We start from the raw sequence: 20300 nt of genomic DNA, 5'->3' as shown, positions 1-20300 counted from the left end.
TAGCTTTCTGCTTTAAGATTTAAAAGGTCTGTTTGTCCGCCCCTCCTCCTTTTTTTTTTTTTTGGCTTGAAGTTATACTAATCTGTCTAAGGCTGACATCGCAGGCAAAGTGGGTTGTCTATTTCAATAATGTGATAAGAGTTAATTACAGGCTTTTGCCTAGGCATGTTTTTGTTATATCAAGGTTGGAGCTGTTGGGTCAGGAAGTCCTGTGGGAGAATAAAGAGAAGGGAGCAACAAATAATTTTAGAAGTAAATCTAGTCTGATGCGAGTAAGAAACTGTTTTTGTAATTTATTTTGCACTAAAGAGAGTTCCTCTTGTGTCTCTTGAGAAAGTGAATGAGGGCTATTTAAATTAGGATCTCCTTTCATTAATTTTTTTAAGGTCTGTTAAGAGATGCCATGGCATCTGGTCCCATCACTTCATGGGAAACAGTGTCAGACTTTATTTTGGGGGGCTCCAAAATCACTTCAGATGGTGACTTGCAGCCATGAAATTAAAAGATACTTACTTCTTGGAAGGAAAGTTATGACCAACCTAGACAGCAAATTCAAAAGCAGAGACAATACTTTGCCAACAAAGGTCCATCTAGTCAAGGCTATGGTTTTTCCTGTGGTCACATATGGATGTGAGAGTTGGACTGTGAAGAAAGCTGAGCGCTGAAGAATTGCTGCTTTTGAACTGTGGTGTTGGAGAAGACTCTTGAGAGTCCCTTGGACTGCAAGGAGATCCAACCAATCCATTCTGAAGGAGATCAGCCCTGGGATTTCTTTGGAGGGAATGATGCTCCAATAATTTGGCCACCTCATGTGAAGAGTTGACTCATTGGGAAAGACTCTGATGCTGGGAGGGATTGGGGGCAGGAGGAGAAGGGGACGACCCAGGATGAGATGGCTGGATGGCATCACTGACTCAATGGACATGAGTCTGAGTGAACTCCGGGAGTTGGTGATGGACAGGGAGGCCTGGCGTGCTGCGATTCACGGGGTTGCAAAGAGTCGAACACGACTGAGTGACTGAACTGAACTGAACTGAAGAGATGCCATTTGTCAGATTTCTTTTTTATAACAAAAATAGAATTCCAAGGAGAGCGAGCAAGTCTAGCAAAAGAGAGACTTTTGGATTTGTGCCCACTGGCAGAGGAGGAGCATTTGGAACAGCCGGGGTAGGATTAGGAGGAAAGTTCTGAAATATTTTATGTTGTTCTAATTGGGCCTTTTGTAAATTTCATCATTCATATTCATATTCATTTGTTCTCGGAATAGGAACTGATAAGGAACAGAGAATCCTTGAGAAATAGAAAACAGCACGCAGGAATCCTCCTGTTAAATGTTCCCTAACAGAGGAGTACATTGTTCTTGGAGTATGAGGAAAGGAAGGAGGGAAATGCTTATATATTAGCAAGTATGAGTACAGCTATCAGCTGACAGATGATCTCTGACAGTTACAGATGATCACAGCTTTCTCAGCTAAGTAAGGCTGGGAGAACACTGTGAGGCAAATGTTGAGAAGAATGACGGTAGAATAGTACTTAGGAATAGAGACCAAAAGGGATGGCGAAGAAATCTAATCAAACAAGTAAAAAACTCTTGCTCCGTGATAAACTGTAAGAACTTATTTCTTGTAAACCTTTAAAATCTTAATCATTATTATCAGAACATACCAAAAAATAGGTTGGCAATTAGTCCTCCTGTTTCACTAGCAATAGTATTTTGATAGGATCATTATAATTATCTCTTTACCCAGCAATATATTAGACTTATAAAACTGCAAAAGCTATAGTAGACATTATGGATGTATATCCATATTACGGTTAGATACATAAATACATAGATATTACATGATACTAAGCACCAAAATTTTATTTGATGTTTTCATGTGCTTAGGGTACAATGGCCAGGGGTTATGTTTTTAAACCTTGATTTGTTTCATCCTTCTCTTCCTTGTGTAACCATAAAGAAAGTCAGCTTATTAGACCAATTTCTTCAAGAATCTGCCTTTTATAGGTAATAGAATGAATTCATTTCCCATTGCTACTACTACAAAATTTGATGGCATCAAAAAAAAAAAAAAGGACCAGAAGTATGCTCATATAATGAATTACAAAAATTTTCATAGTATCATTCTTGATTTTTTTTGGACCCAAACCATGTGTCACTATATAATGAACCATTATATCAGGCAGATGTTTTTGTTAGGAGGTAGGCTTTTCCCACTGGATTAATGCTTCAAGCAGAAGTTACCTTCACGCCTAACACCATTCTTTCTAAATACAAAGAGCCCTTGTTATCAGATAGTTTCACTGGACTTGTTTTTCTTTCTTCTTTTGGATGATGTGGAAAATGTGTTGCATATTGTCTTTTATTTATGTTTTAAACCTCTCTCCCTATGTTGAAATTGGTTTGGATTACATTTATGTGGCTAAAGGGGAGAATAGAGAGGAAAAGAAATCTAGTGTGAACTATTTAAAGCTTTAAATCTTCAAAAACCAGAAATTAAATCTGAAGTTGAGGTTTCTCATCACTTATGAGAGTTTAGTTCCAAAAATATGCCAGATTTTCTTAGAAAATATAATATTGATAATCTGGAAAAGGCAATTTATTTGTCACATTTAACAAACGCTTATTCATAGAGATAGAACTAGTCCATAAATTGAAATTTGTGGCTTTAATGTACTTGTCCATAGTGCCACCAAGCGGTTCTATCAGTTTAAAAATATTTATTTCTAAGCATAGTTATTCTTAGAGTTAGACACTAGGTGGCAGTAGATTTCCTTTTAAAGAGGCTTTGAGAACTAAGTGGCTTCCCTGTTGGCTCAGTCGGTAATGAATCTGCCTGCAATGCAGGAGACCCCGGTTTGATTCCTGGGTCGGGAAGATCCCCTGGAGAAGGAATACACCCTGAAGAAGGAATAGGCTACCCACTCCAGTGTTCTTGGACTTTCCTTGTGGTTCAGCCGGTAAAGAATCTTCCTGCAATGCAGGAGACCTGGGTTTGATCCCTGGGTTGGGAAGAACCCCTGGAGAAGGGAAATGCTACCCACTCCAGTATTCTGGCCTGGAGAATACCATGGACGCTATAGTCCATGGGGTCGCAAAGAGTCAGATGTGACTTTCACTACACTACTTTTGTGCCATTATGAATAATGCTAAGAACGTCCATGTAAAAACTGTGTGAGCATATGCCTAATTTCTCTTGGGTTTATACCTGGGAGTAGAAATGCTGGGTCATGTAGTAAAGCTGTGTTTAACATTTTGAGGAACTGCCAAACTTTTCCATGGTGGCTGCATCATTTTACAATCTAATTTAAATTTTTTGAAGTTTCTGCTTTCTCTCCTTCCTCCATAATGCTTCTTATGCTTTTTTCCTTCTTTTCCCCAGACTGGCTATCACAATGTCCTATCCTCTGGGTAGCCCAAATAATTTCATTTATGGTAGTTTTCAGCTCCAGAATTTTTAAAAATAATGTTTATCTTTTTTACTGATATTCCTTATTTGTGAGATGTTCTCATATTTCCATTTATTCTTTAGATGCAGTTTTCTTGGTTCTTTGGACATATGTATAATATCTGCTTTAAACTCTTTAGTTAATTTCTATATACTTTATTATACTTTTAATAATCACTTCATTCTCAAAAAAAGGCAAAATATTGAAATAACTGCTTGTTTCCTATGTTAATATGCCCAACCTAAGTCAACAGAATCTCACCAATATTCTCTTTCCTTCTTCTTATGTTTAGAACAGAAGAAACTTTATATATAATTACCAAGTAGGATTTAGAGGCAGAAGAAACATGAGAAATCTGTGCTGCCATTTTGGGTAGAAAAAAGAATTAAATTATTGAACGAAGTTAATTAAACCTAAATTATCCCTTCCCTACCCTTATTCTAATTCAACCCTGATAGGTAATTCCCCCAACAGCAAGGGGGAGGACCAGGCCCACACACACACACAGCCTGCTGTATGTGGCAGAGCCTCAAATACAGCACACGTTGTGAGAGTCTGGGCACTGCTACTGGGGCTTGGAGGCCTGAGCAGGCTTCCCTGTCGCTAAGTTTAGCACAAGAGAGGACATTCCAGGCAGATCCTCCCCACTGCGCAACACTGTAAGGGCAGGCAATGAAAAGGGATAGTGGCAACAACACAGACCCACGTTATAGCTTTCCCTGGATCCCCTGGATTGAATAAGGCCCAGGGTTCCTATGCGATGCAGAGATGACAATTTATCAGTGTTGAACTTCTTGTCATCACTCAGAAATGGAGAGAAGAACCAGATAGAAAATGGGAAAACACAGCATTTTAAAATACTAAGTGGAGGCAGAGCAGAGTCAGTCCCTCACAGAGATGACAACACTTGCAAACTATGACGTCCACTTCTGAAACCCAGCTTGACCTACATGCCAGCGCCTAAGTGCTTGTGCAGTGTCTCAGAACCCACCACCCACAAGCACAGGCCAGCGTCTCCTAGTTTATTCAGACTAAGAGATGAAGACCCAGCAGAGGAGGAGAATCCTTTCTTCCAACCAGTATCAGTCCAGTTCCAGTCTGAAAACCTCCTCTGCCCAGGAGGACTGACTGTCATCTTACCACCTCTTTGACAGGAGAGGAGTCCACCCACAGGGTGTGGCCTGCCAACCTCCACAAAGCCTCACAATAAAACTGACTAACCACCTTTGTCCACCTTTATTCACACAGGAGACATACAAAACCAGTATATAAATGTGTGCTTTTTTAATATTACAAAATCCTGTTGATACTATGCGACACAGCACGATGATTACAAAATGTCTTCCTTTTCAGATGAACACTTCTTGTCCTGATCTTTAGTTTATCTGACAGTGGTTCTGGGGAACAGCAGTGGAAAGAGAAAATAAAGCTTCCGTTCCCCTCTCCAGCACTGTTGAAAACTGTGTTTTCAAGTTTGTCAGTTTCTGGAGGTGTGTTCAGATCTTGGAATCAATGCTTCTTGAATTTAACACAGAAAGACAGGCAAGTATCCTGGAAATATAACAGCTCCCATTGACTGACTAAGCCTTGGAAGCTTATGACAAAACGACTTTGATCTCCCCAGGCACGCCAGGATCTTCCCAGAGAGTGGCCTTCCCACAAATAGAGGTCAGTTACTATTTCCTTTGGGTAATTTGAACACTGCACTCTAAAAGATGCCCTGTTCTCAGGATTCAGGTACTAAAGCCTTTTGTGAACTTGGGGAGTGGTTTTATTACTTCTGTGAGTTCTGGCTTAATTATAACAATTATTTTGTTCATCTGTACAAAATGTCAAATGTCATCTATCTGCTTAATCAGCATTTCAGGAAATGAAAAGCCATTGCCTTTGTCAGACTGACCTGATGAAATATCTTGGAGGCATTCCTCAGTACTAATTAAAATAATAGACATTGTCACACGGTGCAATTATTTTCCAGAAAACAGCTGACGTGTACACACTATGCTTGGCGAAAATCCTGGCCAGTTTCGCAAGAATGTTTATTCCAGACTGAGATCATCTCTAAAAAAAGAGAGAGACAGACAGAGGAAACAGGGATGAAAGATTGATGGAAAGAAGGAAGAAAGGAAGGAGGATTTCTTAATAATCAAGAGAGAATTTTAGATTTAAAGTTGCCCTTCACATTCTGACTGTATACCTACATAATTCTATAATAAAACTTTGTTAATTACAGAAAGGACATTTTAGTACAAATAAATTTTATTAATAGCTTGAAAATCTATGAAGTTCAAAGAGTTATCAATATATCACTTATTTTACTTTTTTATTGATGTGCCATTGATTTACAATATTATATTAGTTTCAGGTGTACAATATAATGATTCAATATCTTTACAGATTATACTCCATTTAAAGGTATTATAAAATATTGACTATATTCTCTGTGCTATGCATTATATCCTTGTATCTTATTTATTTTATACATAGTAGTTTTGACTCTTAATCACATACTTGCCGCTCCCCATCCTTCCCCCCACTGCTGTTAACCACATTTGTTCTTCATATTGGTGATTTTGCTTCTGTTTGTTTGTTCATTTGCTTTATGTAATTTATTTCAAATTCAAAATACAACATTTTGCTATTTATATTTAAACAAAAATGTGTAAAGCTTAAAAACCTTAGGAACCATAACATGAAATCATGAAAATAATTACATATAGAATAAATTGTCTGAGAGGTGAAACATTTCATTTTTACCAGAGAGATTCATTAATTTAAAATGTTCTAACCTCAAATTCACATTGAAGAATCATAGCATTGCATTTTTTTCAGACTTTAATAATTTCTACAGTTAACATAAGTGACTTTAAGGAAGATTAATCAAAATCAAGCTATATTCAGAAGGTTCACGGAAGGGAAAATACAGAGTGAACATTTGCAAATAAAGACAAGCATTATGGAAATGAAGAGTCATGATGTACTCCATTCCAGTTTTGCAGATGTGTAGAACACATCTGTGAATCATTCACTTAGCCTTCAAACTGTATGATCATTCACACACTCAGAAAATGCTGGGCATTATCAAGTTTGGAGGAAGCCAATGCTGACATGTTGATCCCTTATCTGGGAAGAAGGAATTATAAAGTTTTCTTTCTTTCAGACTTAATTTGCTCCTGATTTCTGAGTCTTACTAAAAGGCAAGGAGGATAAATTGTTTTTCCTTCACTTTTGATTCAGTCTGGAACTTTTACTGAAAAAGAAATTTTTGTTTTATTCTTGCCAGTCGTCTAAGAAGGAAGGTTTATTTTGAGATTAAAATGTATTAGCTGGTAATGATTTGGTTTAATGAAAATATTGGGATTTGGGGTTCTGAAGGGAAAGAATTTATAGCTTTTTTCAAAATTTATTGTAGTCCCCATAATATCATTATTAAAACATAGCCTCCTTTTTGTTTATCTGCATTATTTTTCTGGATGTTGGCTTGTAGAGAACTATATTTGAGTAGAACTTGATAGTCTCTTATCAACAGTATAATTATATAGTGAATATCCCATATATTGGCTACACAGTTCGATTTGAAAGATCATATATAATTTTTAAGATTTCACGTAAAGATTGCTTTAAATTCTCATTCAACAAACCATGTACAAGAAATTCAGAGACAATGTTGAATAGTTAGACAAAATTGTGGGTTACCTGAATTTCCCACTTTATAGTTTCTCTTTGAGAAAGCTTTTAAATGGACAGGGAAGAGGTGTTACTATCCATATAAAGGTATTTAGTAGGTTACAAAATAAGCTTTTCTTTTGTGAGTTTCTAATCAATATGACCATAATTGCTCATGGGAACTCTCCTTTAGGACCAAGTAAAATAAAATATTATTGACATCATGGCATTTTCTTTTTGCTGTATTTTCATTGTCTGCGTCTGTGTGTGTGTTCAGTTGTGTCTGACTCTTTGTAATCCCTTGGACTGTGGCCCACCAGGCTCTTCTGTCTGTGGAATTTTCCAGGCAAGAATACTGGAATGGGTTGCCATTTTCTCCTTCAGGAAATCTTCCTGACCCAGGGATGGAACCTGTGTCTCTTGCATCCCCTGCATTGGCAAGCGGATTCTTTACCTCTGTGCCACTGGGGAAGCCATATTTTACTTTTTTTTCTATGTAAGATATTTTCATTTTACATAGAAAAAATTATTTTACATAGAAAAATGTATTTTTCTAAATAATAAAAGTTATTATTACATTAACTGCAGTTTAAATAATTTTTTTGTAAAATAAGCTTTATTTTATTTTATTACTATTTTTATTTTAATATAAATTATTTATTTTAATTGGAGGCTAATTATGTTACAATATTGTATTGGTTTTGCCATACATCAACATGAATCCACCATGGGTGTACACATGTTCCTCATCCTGAACCCCCCTCCCACCTCCCTCCCTATACCATCCCTCTGGGTCATGCCAGTGCACCAGCCCCAAGCATCCTGTATCCTGTATTGAACCTGGACCTGCGATTCGTTTCATATATGATATTATACATGTTTCATTGCCATTCCCCCAAATCATCCCACCCTCTCCTTCTCCCACAGAGTCCAAAAGACTGTTCTATACATCTGTGTCTCTTTTGCTATCTCACATACAGGGTTATCGTTACCATCTTTCTAAATTCCATATATATGTGTTAGTATACTGTATTGGTGTTTTTCTTTCTGCCTTATTTAACTCTGTATAATAGGCTCCAGTTTCATCCACCTCATTAGAAATGATTCAAATGTATTCTTTTTAATGGCTGAGTAATACTCCATTGTGTATATGTACCACAGCTTTCTTATCCATTCATCTGCTGATGGACATCTAGGTTGCTTCCATGTCCTGGCTATTATAAACAGTGCTGCAATGAACATTGGGGTACACGTGTCTCTTTCAATTCTGGTTTCTTTTGTATGCCCAGCAGTGGGATTGCTGGGTCATAAGGCAGTTCTATTTGCAGTTTTTTAAGGAATCTCCACACTGTTCTCCATAGTGGCTGTACTAGTTTGCATTCCCACTAACAGTGTAAGAGGATTCCCTTTTCTCCATACCCTCTCCAGCGTTTATTGCTTGTAGACTTTTGGATCGCAGCCATTCTGACTGGGGTAAAATTGTACCTCATTGTGGTTTTGATTTGCATGTCTCTGATACTGAGTGATGTTGAGCATCTTTTCATGTGTTTGTTAGCCATCTGTATGTCTTCTTTGGAGAAATGTCTATTTAGTTCTTTGGCCCATTTTTTGATGGGTCATTTATTTTTCTGGAATTGAGCTGCATGAGCTGCTTGTATATTTTTGAGTTTAGTTTTTTGTCAGTTGCTTCATTTGCTATTATTTTCTCCCTTCCCGAAGGCTGTCTTTTCTCCCATCCAGAAGGCTTATACTTCTCCCATCACCTGCTTATACTTTCCTTTGTTGTGCAAAAGCTTTTAATTTTATTTAGGTGCCATTTGTTTATTTTTGCTTTTATTTCCAATATTCTGGGAGGTGGGTCATAGAGGATCCTGCTGTGATGTATGTCAGAGAGTGTTTTGCCTACGTTCTCCTCTGGGAGTTTTATAGTTTCTGGCCTTGCATTTAGATATTTAATCCATTTTGAGTTTATTTTTGTGTTAGAAAGTGTTCAAGTTTCATTCTGTTACAAGTGGTTGACCAGTTTTCCCAGCACCACTTGTTAAAGAGATTGTCTTTTCTCCATTGTATATTCTTGCCTCCTTTGTTGAAGATAAGGTGTTCATAAGTGCATGGATTTATCTCTGGGCTTTCTCTTTTGTTCCATTGATCTATATTTCTGTCTTTGTGCCAGTACCACACTATCTTGATGACTGTAGCTTTGTAGTATAGTCTGAAGTCAGGCGGGTTGATTCCTCCAGTTCCATTCTTCTTTCTCAAGATTTCTTTGGCTACTCGAGGTTTTTTTTGTATTTCCATACTTATTGTGAAATTATTTGTTCTAGCTCTGTGAAAAATACAGTTGGTAGCCTGATAAGGATTGCATTGAATCTATAGATTGCTTTGGGTAGTTCCTCATTTTCACTATATTGATTCTTCCGATCCATGAACGTGGTATATTTCTCCATCTATTAGTGTTCTCTTTGATTTCTTTCACCAGTGTTTTATAGTTTTCTATATGTAGGTCTTTAGTTTCTTTAGGTAGATATATTCCTAAGTATTTTATTCTTTTCATTGCAATGGTGAATGGAATTGTTTCCTTAATTTCTCTTTCTAGTTTCTCATTGTTAGTGTATAGGAATGCAAGGGATTTCTGTGTGTTGATTTTATATCCTGCAACTTTACTATATTTATGAATCAGCTGTAGTAATTTTCTGGTGGAGTCTTTAGGGTTTTCTATGTAGAGGATCATGTCATCTGCAAACAGTGAGAGCTTTACTTCTTTTCCCATCTGGATTCCTTTTATTTCTTTTTCTGCTCTGATGGCTGGGGCCAAAACTTCCAAAAACTAGGTAGAATAGTAGTGGTGAGAGTGGGCACCCTTATCTTGTTCCTGACTTTAGGGGAAATGCTTTCAATTTTTCACCATTGAGGATAATGTTTGCTGTGGGTTTGTCATATATAGCTTTTATTATGTTGAAGTATGTTCCTTCTATTCCTGCTTTCTGGAGAGTTTTTATCATAAATGGATGTTGAATTTTGTCAAAGGCTTTCTCTGCATCTATTGAGATGATCACATGGCTTTTACTTTTCAATGTGTTAATGTGGTGAATTACATTGATTGATTTGCGGATATTGAAGAATCCTTGCATCCCTGGGATAATGCCCACTTGGTCGTGGTGTATGATCTTTTTAATGTGTTGTTGGATTCTGATTGCTAGAATTTTGTTAAGGATTTTTGCATTTGTGTTCATCAGTGATATTGGCCTGTAGTTTTCTTTTTTTTGTGGCATCTTTGTCAGGTTTTGGTATTAGGGTGATGGTGGCCTCATAGAATGAGTTTGGAAGTTTACCTTCCTCTGCAATTTTCTGGAAGAGTTTGAGTAGGATAGGTGTTGGCTCTTCTCTAAATTTTTGGTGGAATTCAGCTGTGAAGCCATCTGGACCTGGGCTTTTGTTTGCTGGAAGATTTCTGATTACAGTTTCAATTTCCGTGCTTGTGATGGGTCTGTTAAGATTTCCTATTTCTTCCTGGTTCAGTTTTGGAAAGTTGTACTTTTCTAAGAATTTGTCCATGTCTTCCATGCTGTCCATTTTATTGGCATATAACTGCTGATAGTAGTCTTTTATGATCCTTTGTATTTCTGTGTTGTCTGTTGTGATCTCTCCATTTTCATTTCTAATTTTATTGATTTGATTTTTCTCTGTTTCTTGATGAGTCTGGCTAATGGCTTGTCAATTTTATTCACCTTCTCAAAGAACCAGCTTTTGGTTTTGTTGATTTTGCTATGGTCTCTTTTGTTTCTTTTGCATTTATTTCTGCCCTAATTTTTAAGATTTCTTTCCTTCTACTAACCCTGTGGTTCTTCATTTCTTCCTTTTCTAGTTACTTTAGGTGTAGAGTTAGGTTATTTATTTGACATTTTTCTTGTTTCTTGAGGTATGCCTATATTGCTATGAACCTTCCCCTTAGCATTGCTGTTACAGTGTCCCACAGGTTTGGGGTTGTTGTGTTTTCATTTTCATTCATTTCTATGCATATTTTGATTTCTTGTTTGATTTCTTCTATGATTTGTTGGTTAGTCAGCAGCGTGTTGTTCAGTAAATCAATCGATTACAACTAGACTTTTATTAAGCTTTTTCTCTTTTTTTTTCACTGTGCATTGTGCAGGATGTTAGTTCTCTGACTAGGGATCAAACCAGTGCTCCCTGGAGCATGGAGTTTTAACTACTGGACCACAGGGACGTCCCCTTTATTATCATTTTAGCCCTGTTATAGTTAAAAAGAAAAAATATCTATGAAGATATACTTTTGATTGAATAGTTTTAAATAATGTGAATTTTCCCATCTAACCATCCTCTTCTTTGCGAGTGTGTTTCATCAAATTTTCTTGTAAATTTTCATGTGTTTCTTGTCTGCACCAGAGAGGTTAACCCACTTATATTCTTTGAGAAAGTATTAATGAGGGGTAGGAGAACTGGGTGAAGAAAGTCAAAAAGAAAAAGAAGAAATTTAATGCTAAAAACCTATTTGAAATCACAGCTCAGTGGCCTATCTCGATGGATAGAAAATAAAATTATTGACAGTATTAAATAATATTAAGGAGAAAAAAATATAAAATGGTGTTTTTAAGACAAAGCAATAGACTGTAACTGCAGAATGTTTATATGCACAGATAAATTATTTTAAATAACAAAAAATGGTTTAATATTTTTTTAAAAATTGATAAAACCAGAAAGGATCAGTATTACAGATGCAAAGTTAATATTACAAATCTAGTCCTTCGATCCAACATTTCCTGAACTCCCTATTACATGTCACATGCTTTCTTAGCTGCTGGAGGTGCAAGAGGAATAAGATGCTCTGACCTCAGGAGGTGAGGGCTTCCCAAATGATGCTAGCTGTAAAGACCCTGCCTGCCAATGAAGGAGATGTGGAAGACGTGGGTTCAATCTCTGAGTTCAGGAAGATCCCCTGAAGAAAGGAATGGCAACCTACACCAGTATTCTTGCCTGGAGAATTCCATGGCCAGAGGAGCCTGGAGGGCTACAGTCCATGGGGTTGCACTGACTCAAACATGACTGACCCAACAGCACCCATGCACAGGATGTGACGATTTACTGGAGAAGACACAAGCAATCAGAATACAGTGTGATCTCTATGATTGTGAAAGGACAGCAGTTGGAACTCTTTCATTGCAAGTGATTGAAAACATAATTCAAACTGGCTTACTCATCTCACATGCTAGTAAAGTAATGCTCAAAATTCTCCAAGCCAGACTTCAGCAATACGTGAACCGTGAACTCCCTGATGTTCAAGCTGGTTTTAGAAAAGGCAGAGGAACCAGAGATCAAATGGCCAACATCTGCTGGACATAGGAAAAAGCAAGAGATTTCCAGAAAAACATCTATTTCTGCTTTTTGACTATGCCAAAGCCTTTGACTGTGTGCATCACAATAAACTGTGGAAAATTCTGAAAGAGATGGGAATACCAGACCACCTAACCTGCCTCTTGAGAAATCTGTATGCTGGTCAGGAAGCAACAGTTAGAACTGGACATGGAACAACAGACTGGTTCCAAATAGGAAAAGGAGTACATCAAGGCTGTATATTGTCACCCTGCTTATTTAACTTATATACAGAGTACATCATGAGAAACGCTGGGCTGGAAGAAACACAAGCTGGAATCAAGATTGCTGGGAGAAATATCAATAACCTCAGATATGCAGATGACACCACCCTTATGGCAGAAAGTGAAGAGGAACTAAAGGGCCTCTTGATGAAAGTGAAAGAGGAGAGTGAAAAAGTTGGCTTAAAGCTCAACATTCAGAAAACGAAGATCATGGCATCTGGTCCCATCACTTCATGGGAAATAGATGAGGAAACAGTAGAAACAGTGTCAGACTTTATTTTGGGGGGCTCCAAAATCACTGCAGATGGTGACGGCAGCCATGAAATTAAAAGACACTTACTCCTTGGAAGAAAAGTTATGACCAACCTAGATAGTATATTAAAAAGCAGAGACATTACTTTGCCGACTAAGGTCCACCTAGTCAAGGCTATGGTTTTTCCTGTGGTCATGTATGGATGTGAGAGTTGGACTGTGAAGAAGGCTGAGCACCGAAGAACTGATGCATTTGAATGGTTGTGTTGAAGAAGACTCTTGAGAGTCCCTTGGACTGCAAGGAGATCCAACCAATCCATTCTGAAGGAGATCAACCCTGGGATTTCTTTGGAAGGACTGATGCTAAAGCTGAAGCTCCAGTACTTTGGCCACCTCATGTGAAGAGTTGACTCATTGGAAAAGACTCTGATGCTGGGAGGGATTGGGGGCAGGAGGAGAAGGGGACGAGCCAGGATGAGATGGCTGGATGGCATCACGGACTCGATGGACATGAGTCTGAGTGAACTCCGGGAGATGGTGATGGACAGGGAGGCCTGGCGTGCTGTGATTCATGGGGTCGCAAAGAGTTGGACACGACTGAGCGACTGGACTGAACTGAACTAAGCAATAAAGTGAGTGAAGTCGCTCAGTTGTATCCGACTCTTTGTGACCCCATGGACTGTAGCCTACCAGGCTCCTCTGTACATGGGATTTTCCAGGCAACAGTACTGGAGTGGATTGCTATTTCCTTCTCCAGGGGATCTTCCTGACCCAGAGATCGAGCCCAGCTCTCCCACATCGTAGAGAGATGCTTTACCATCTGAGCCACCAGGAAAGTCAAGGAACTTAATTGGTTCACATAACCAAAATTGAAAGAGACAGAGTGGTCCATAGAGCTGACATGTAGCACGTTCCAATTAGAGGTGAAGTGATGTCACCAGGACTGGCATGTGCTCCTCCCTTAATCCTCTTCTGCTGCTGCTCTTAAGTCACTTCAGTTGTGGGTGACTCTGTGCGACCCCATAGACGGCAGCCCACCAGGCTCCGTCATCCCTGGGATTCTCCAGACAAGAGCACGGGAGTGGGTTGCCATTTCCTTCTCCAATGTATGAAAGTGAAAAGTGAAAGTGAAGTCACTCAGTCGTGTCCGACTCTTCGCAACCCCATGGACTGCAGCCCACCAGGCTCTACGTCCATGGGATTTCCCACACAAGAGTACTGGAGTGGGGTGCCATTGCCTTCTCCACTTAACCCTCTTCCACCCTGCATTCTTCCACCCTGCATTTGTTCTCAAGCTCTAGTGATGGCTCCTGGTGATTCCCAGTTCATGTTTTACTATGAATTCTTTAGGTAAAGTGGCTTTTTATTACCCAGTATTAATGAAAGAGTAAGATTTGTGAATTTAATAAGATATCTGTATTTTGTCTTTCTCTCCTTCCCTATTGGTCCTGTACTCCTGCTTCCTGGGGTCATATTTCTGAGTAAACTTCATGTACATAAGCCTTCATCTTAGGCTCTGGTCTGAAGAGACTCAGGCTATTAGCCCAGCACACAGTGACCCTAACTGCCTCTGACCCTTTACAGGAGACTTCCAGCTACCATGATTCCTTGTACTTCATAGTCACTGTCCTTTGGTCACAGGCAAACCTAAGGGCAGAAACCTAACAGCCAGGTGGGGCCACTAAGAATCTTCCCCAGGAGTTTGAAAATGGATTGAGAGAAAGTTGTTCCCTCGATGCGGCAAACTGTACCTAATGAAGCTTGGTGGTTTCCTTCCTTCCTGTGGTGTGCTGGAGCACACTTGCAAGAGCTGATAGTTAATTTTGCCCAGCAGCCTGTTGAGACCTGGAAATATGCCATGGTGAGCACATTTCATTATAAAAGTCAGCAGTTCTATAGTCTGGCCTTTATTGCCCCACAGAGCCAGCTTACCGTCACACTACGGCTTCCTTCCTTATGTTTTCTAACATTTGAGAAATATTCTTAAGGATCCAATTAGAGGTGAAGAAATACAGACCAAGCATCAAGGTCAGGCAAAAGCAAGTAATTCCCAAACAAAGAATGCTGATAACTTGTGTTGGGAAACACAGTTTTCATCTGAGTGCTCTCCTAAAATGAAGACCCCTGGTCCCACAGAGCAGCTCCACTTGATATTCTCACCCATTAGCAGGCTTAGAGCTAAATTGGCCTACAGAGACAACCCTTGGCCTGGCCCGGTTATTACCAGGAGACACAGGGCAGGTGGCGACACAGGTCCACAAATTAACAAGCAACAAGAGAGACGGGCGACAATGCCGCCCACATTCTGAAGCTGTGACCTCAGCGTATGTGTCATTGATCGATGTCACCAGTAAGATAAACCAGTCCTCCTCCTGTAAGGAAGAACATGCCACAGGAAGAAAACAAAGGATAAACCTGTTTCCTCCAGTACTGCTCCCTTCTGAGGAGGAAAGGAGAGAGGGGTCTGTTCCACAATAAGAAGGTGAGCAGCCATGCTGCAGCTGTGGTTTCTGCAGTGAGATCTGAGGAGCAGAGGAAGCCACAGCTGACAAGAAGATGGAGCCTAGGATGGAGAGCACTGAAGCTTTAGGCTCTTGCTGACTCAGTTCCTTTGGGAGATCTGGCAGATAAACCTCCTAGTATGACACAGATAACAATATCTTGTTAATGTTGGCCACTACTTACTTATTAATGCCAGCCTGCTACTTCAAAGATTATGTTTTAAAATTTAGTCACCACCCACTAGTAAATATTTAGGCTCCTTTCAGTTCTCTACTCTAGCAAATACGGATAGACAGAGTTAAAGAAAAATTATCTGACACTTGTTAGAGCAGTAAGGACAAATTTATCAAGACACCTGCAATAGTGAAGACCTTGTGCTCAATTCTGAATACAGTAAGGACAAGTGGGGATTCATGGCTGAGAAGCAGGGTGAGGGGTTGATGGATGGAAAAATTGCTAAGAGGAGACTTCAAGGGTAGGGGCATTCTTGCTAAACTCATCCAACAGATTTTTCCCTAAAGGCAGGTCAAGGGATTATACATCAAAGTTAGGGCGTGCAGAATCTGATCAGACATCACAGATGATTAGATATCAAGGATGAGGCAATTCTTGCCAAACAAGGCTGGACAGGAAGTTGACCTGCCATGTCCTTGGCCATGGAAGGCCAGGGTCAAAGCTTGGTTGAGAACAGGGTTCAGGGGAGCCTGACTGAAGCTTGATCAAAAAAGAGAGTATTTAGGAGACAGGGGAGAGAGAATTTTTTTATTAAAACAAATTCCCAATAATGGACTTCAGTCAAAATACATGAATTTTTATGATTCTTGTTACACATTATCAATGGCTCTTTGAAAGAATTACACTTACAACTACCTGCTCATTTCTCAAAATTTTTAACAGCATTTTCTTTTGATCAATTCTTAATATACGTAAATATCTAAAATTCTTCAATCATCCTGGGAAAAAAAATCTATGGACAATCATCTCATTTTGTATTTTATTACTAAAATTTAATGTTTTTCCTTGTTAAACCTGCCTTTTGGAGTTGTGGTTGGCATCTCTATGACATCTCTATGACAGCGATCATGTTTTCTTTTTTTCTGAAGTACACACTGGAATTTATTTCAGATGAAATGGTTTCTACTTTCCAACCACTTATTCCATTAAATTCTTCCCTGGAGAATTCCAGGGACGGGGGAGCCTGGTGGGCTGCCCTCTATGGGGTTGCACAGAGTCGGACACGACTGAAGCGACTTAGTAGCAGCAGCAGCAGCATTCCATTAAAACCTAGATCACTTCTACACACAAAGAATAGCCTCTTAGTATCAATATTTGCATGACTTTTTTCTCTCTGAGTCAATCAGGAACAAGGTAACTTCTCAGCCACAGTCCATTGTTCAAGGGGGTTTTCTGCCCACTTAATTAAACCATTCACTAAGTATTTGCTCAGCCATGTTCTTCATTGAGCTCTCTTCCATATGCCTTACATGTAAATCACCTTGAAGCAACATAGAGGATGCAGGTTTAGTAAGAGTTCTTAGTATCTTTATGGGCAATAACGTCTTTGAATCTTCTCTGTTAGAAAATACAAACAGTTGGGCGCACTAATGACCATGCCTTCTACCTACACAGACAAAACCAGCATTCCATTAGAGGGTTCCACTGGGAAGTTCTGCAGGATGGAAGAACAAGTTACCCTGTGCTTTTTACTGAAATACCTCCGCATTATCTCCTCACAGCTGAGAACTACTGACTGGGGCAAAGGACACGTGACTCATCGGAAAAGCTAATGACAGTAGGTTACATTTATTGAACCCTGTCCATATACCGTGCTCTGTTCTAAGTCCTTTTCATGTGCTTAGATTCAATGACTTCAAAATTAAATCAGTGAATGACCTCTAAACCTATGAAATTAGGGTCATAGTATCCCACTGTGCAATTATGGAAACTGAGGAACCGAGAGATTCAAAATATTGCCCATAGTCACATAACAAGAGGCAAAATTGAGATTCAAGCCAGGCCTGATTCCAGACATCAAGCTCTTGGATGTCCAACTCAACAGATAATTTTCCTCAGTGATACTAATATATATGTTCATTGACTTTATTTAGACCTTTAAAAACAAATTCATGAATTCATCCCAATTGGTTCAGGTACTTCCACTAGTTTAGAATCCAATGTCTAAATTTTTTTGTTTGAGAAACTCTAAACACTTTAATTGGAGAAGGCAATGGCACCCCAATCCAGTACTCTTGCCCAGAAAATCCTATGGATGGAGGAGCCTGGTGGGCTGCAGCCCATGGGGTTGTGAAGAGTCGGACACAACTGAGCGACTTCACTTTCACTTTTTACCTTCGTGCATTGGAGAAGGAAATGGCAACCCACTCCAGTGTTCTTGCCTGGAGAATCCCAGGGATGGCAGAGCCTGGTGGGCTGCCGTCTATGGGGTCACACAGAGTTGGACACGACTGAAGCGACTTAGCAGCAGCGGCAGCAGCAGCAAACGCTTTAATTCTTTAAGCTTCAAAGTTATCTTAGGATTTGTTTACAAATTCAGCCATACATTTTGTAATTCTTAGATGTCAGGAAAATCCAGTCAGTTGTTCCTAGACTGAAGCACTCTCATTTGCTATGATGCTCTAACATAGCAGCTCTGCCATTCCTTTTTCATGTAATTCTTGGGCATTCCTCAATATCTTTATATATTTTTCTTAAGATGCATTGACTAGAGCCACAAAAAGTATTATAGACTTATACCTTAAAGGGATTTGTTGAAATGCAAGGGAGTTTTATTTTGTTTTTTCTGTGTCTTTGATGATGAATCTTCTTGACCTTCTTGGCAATGGGGATCCATTTTAGCTCTTCTTGGAAATCCCTGTCTCCAAGATCATAATGGAACATGTAGAATTGTGATGCAGCAGAAAGAACTCTAGCCTCTAGGTAGGCAGCTCACATCCAACTTCTTGCTTTGATCATTTGTAGAAGTGTAATTGGGGGAACTAGGTACCGTTGACCCTCGAACAGTGCAGTGGATTGGGGTGCCAACTCCCCAGGCACTCAGAAATTGATGAAAAATTTATAGCCACCCTGCCCTCCCTATCCTCCGTTCAGTTGTCTCTGTGGTTCTGCATAAGCAGATTTGCCACCCTCAGGTTGTATAGTCCTGTGTATCTACTATGGGGGGAAAAAAAAATCTGTATAAGTGGACCCACACAGTTCTAACTCATGTTGTCCAAGGGTGGTGGTGGTTCAGTCACTCAGTCATATCTGACTCTTTGTGACCTGCAGCATACCAGGCTTCCCTCTGCTTCACTATCTCCCGGAGTTTGTTCAACCTCATGTCCATTGAGTCGATGATGCCATCCAACCATCTCATCCTCTGTTATCCTCTTCTCTTCATGTCCTCAGTCTTTCCCAGGATCCAAGCATCGGTTCTTCACATCAGGTGGCCAAAGTATTGGAGCTTCAGCTTTAGCATCAGTCCTTCCAATGAATATTCAAGGCTGATTTCCTTTAGATTGACTGGTTTGATCTCCTTGCTATCCAAGGAACTCTCAAGAGTCTTCTCCAGCACCACAGTTTGAAAGCATCAATTCTTCAGTGCTCAACCTTCTTTATGGTTCAACTCTTGCATCTATACATGCCTACTAGAAAAACCATAGCTTTGACTAGACAAGCGTTTGTTGGCGAAGTGATGTCTCTGCTTTTTAAAACACTGTCTGGGTTTGTCATAACTTTTCTTCTTTTAATTTTTCTTCTTTTAATTTTATGGCTGCAGTCACCATCCACAGTGATTTTGTCAATCTGCCCATTTAACTAGGATCTTACATGTGCGCTTAGTCACTCAGTCATGTCAGACTCTGTGACCACATGGACTGTAGCCCGCCAGGCTCCTCTGTCCGTGGAATTTTCCAGGCAAGAATACTGGAGTGGGTTTCCATTTCCTTCTCCAGGAGATCTTCGTGACCCAGGGATTGAACCATGTCTTTTGTGTCTCCTACCTTGGCAGGTGGATTCTTTACCACTTCACCACCTGGGAAGTCCTGTTCAAGGTGCTGCTGCTGCTGCTGCTGCTGCTAAGTCACTTCAGTCATGCCCGACTGCGACCCCAGAGATGGCAGCCCAGAGCTGTATTATAACTTCAACTTCCTTTCTCATGAAATGGGACAATTGAGGAGCAACTTTATTATGGTGATTAAGAGCACATATATTAGAGCCAAACCACCTGGTTCAAAACCTAGACTGGTTCCCTGTGAGCATGACCTTGGGCAGTGTACTCCACCCTCCTGTGTCTTAGTTTTCTCATATGGAAATGAAAATGATAACAGTCATACCTACTTTCAAGCATCAAATGGTTATCACAAACATCAGATATATGTAAACAACTTTGATCCTAGAACATCATCTAGGCCAATATATGCTAGTTACTGTTAATCACAGAATATTTTAAGGATTAAGTAGGAATAGGTAATGCCTGAACTGTTAGCAAGCACCTAGACATTATTTCATTCCTGTCCTCGGCTGCATTGAGCACTTACCACATGCAAGGTATCATAGGAGGCTGCATGCCGACCAGCAAAAAAAATCAACAAGTCACTGTCCTCGCTAATCATGTTCCATGACAAAATGAAACAATACACAATAAAATGAAAACTAGCATTTACTGGAAACCTACTATTGTGCTGGCCATCCTCTAGGCCAGGGAAGTATATACCTTAAAGGCTAGTCGCTGTCCTCACGGAGCTCTCAATCTAGGATAACAAAGAGCACGTTATTTTCATTAAAACAGAGCTCAAACCTTTACATTTAAAAAGTGATCAC

The 20300-nt window shown here is 39.5% G+C and overlaps 1 pseudogene; it reads right to left on the bottom strand.

The window, feature by feature from the left end:
* The window catches only part of LOC138442874 (60S ribosome subunit biogenesis protein NIP7 homolog pseudogene), a 33154-nt pseudogene extending 13062 nt beyond the window's left edge, over positions 1-20092 (bottom strand).
* Between the last annotated feature and the right edge of the window lie 208 nt (positions 20093-20300).

This window comes from Ovis canadensis, chromosome 6 (assembly GCF_042477335.2).
Source record: "Ovis canadensis isolate MfBH-ARS-UI-01 breed Bighorn chromosome 6, ARS-UI_OviCan_v2, whole genome shotgun sequence".
NCBI classification, from domain to species: Eukaryota; Metazoa; Chordata; class Mammalia; order Artiodactyla; family Bovidae; genus Ovis; species Ovis canadensis.
This window is presented reverse-complemented; position numbering and strand designations above follow the sequence as displayed.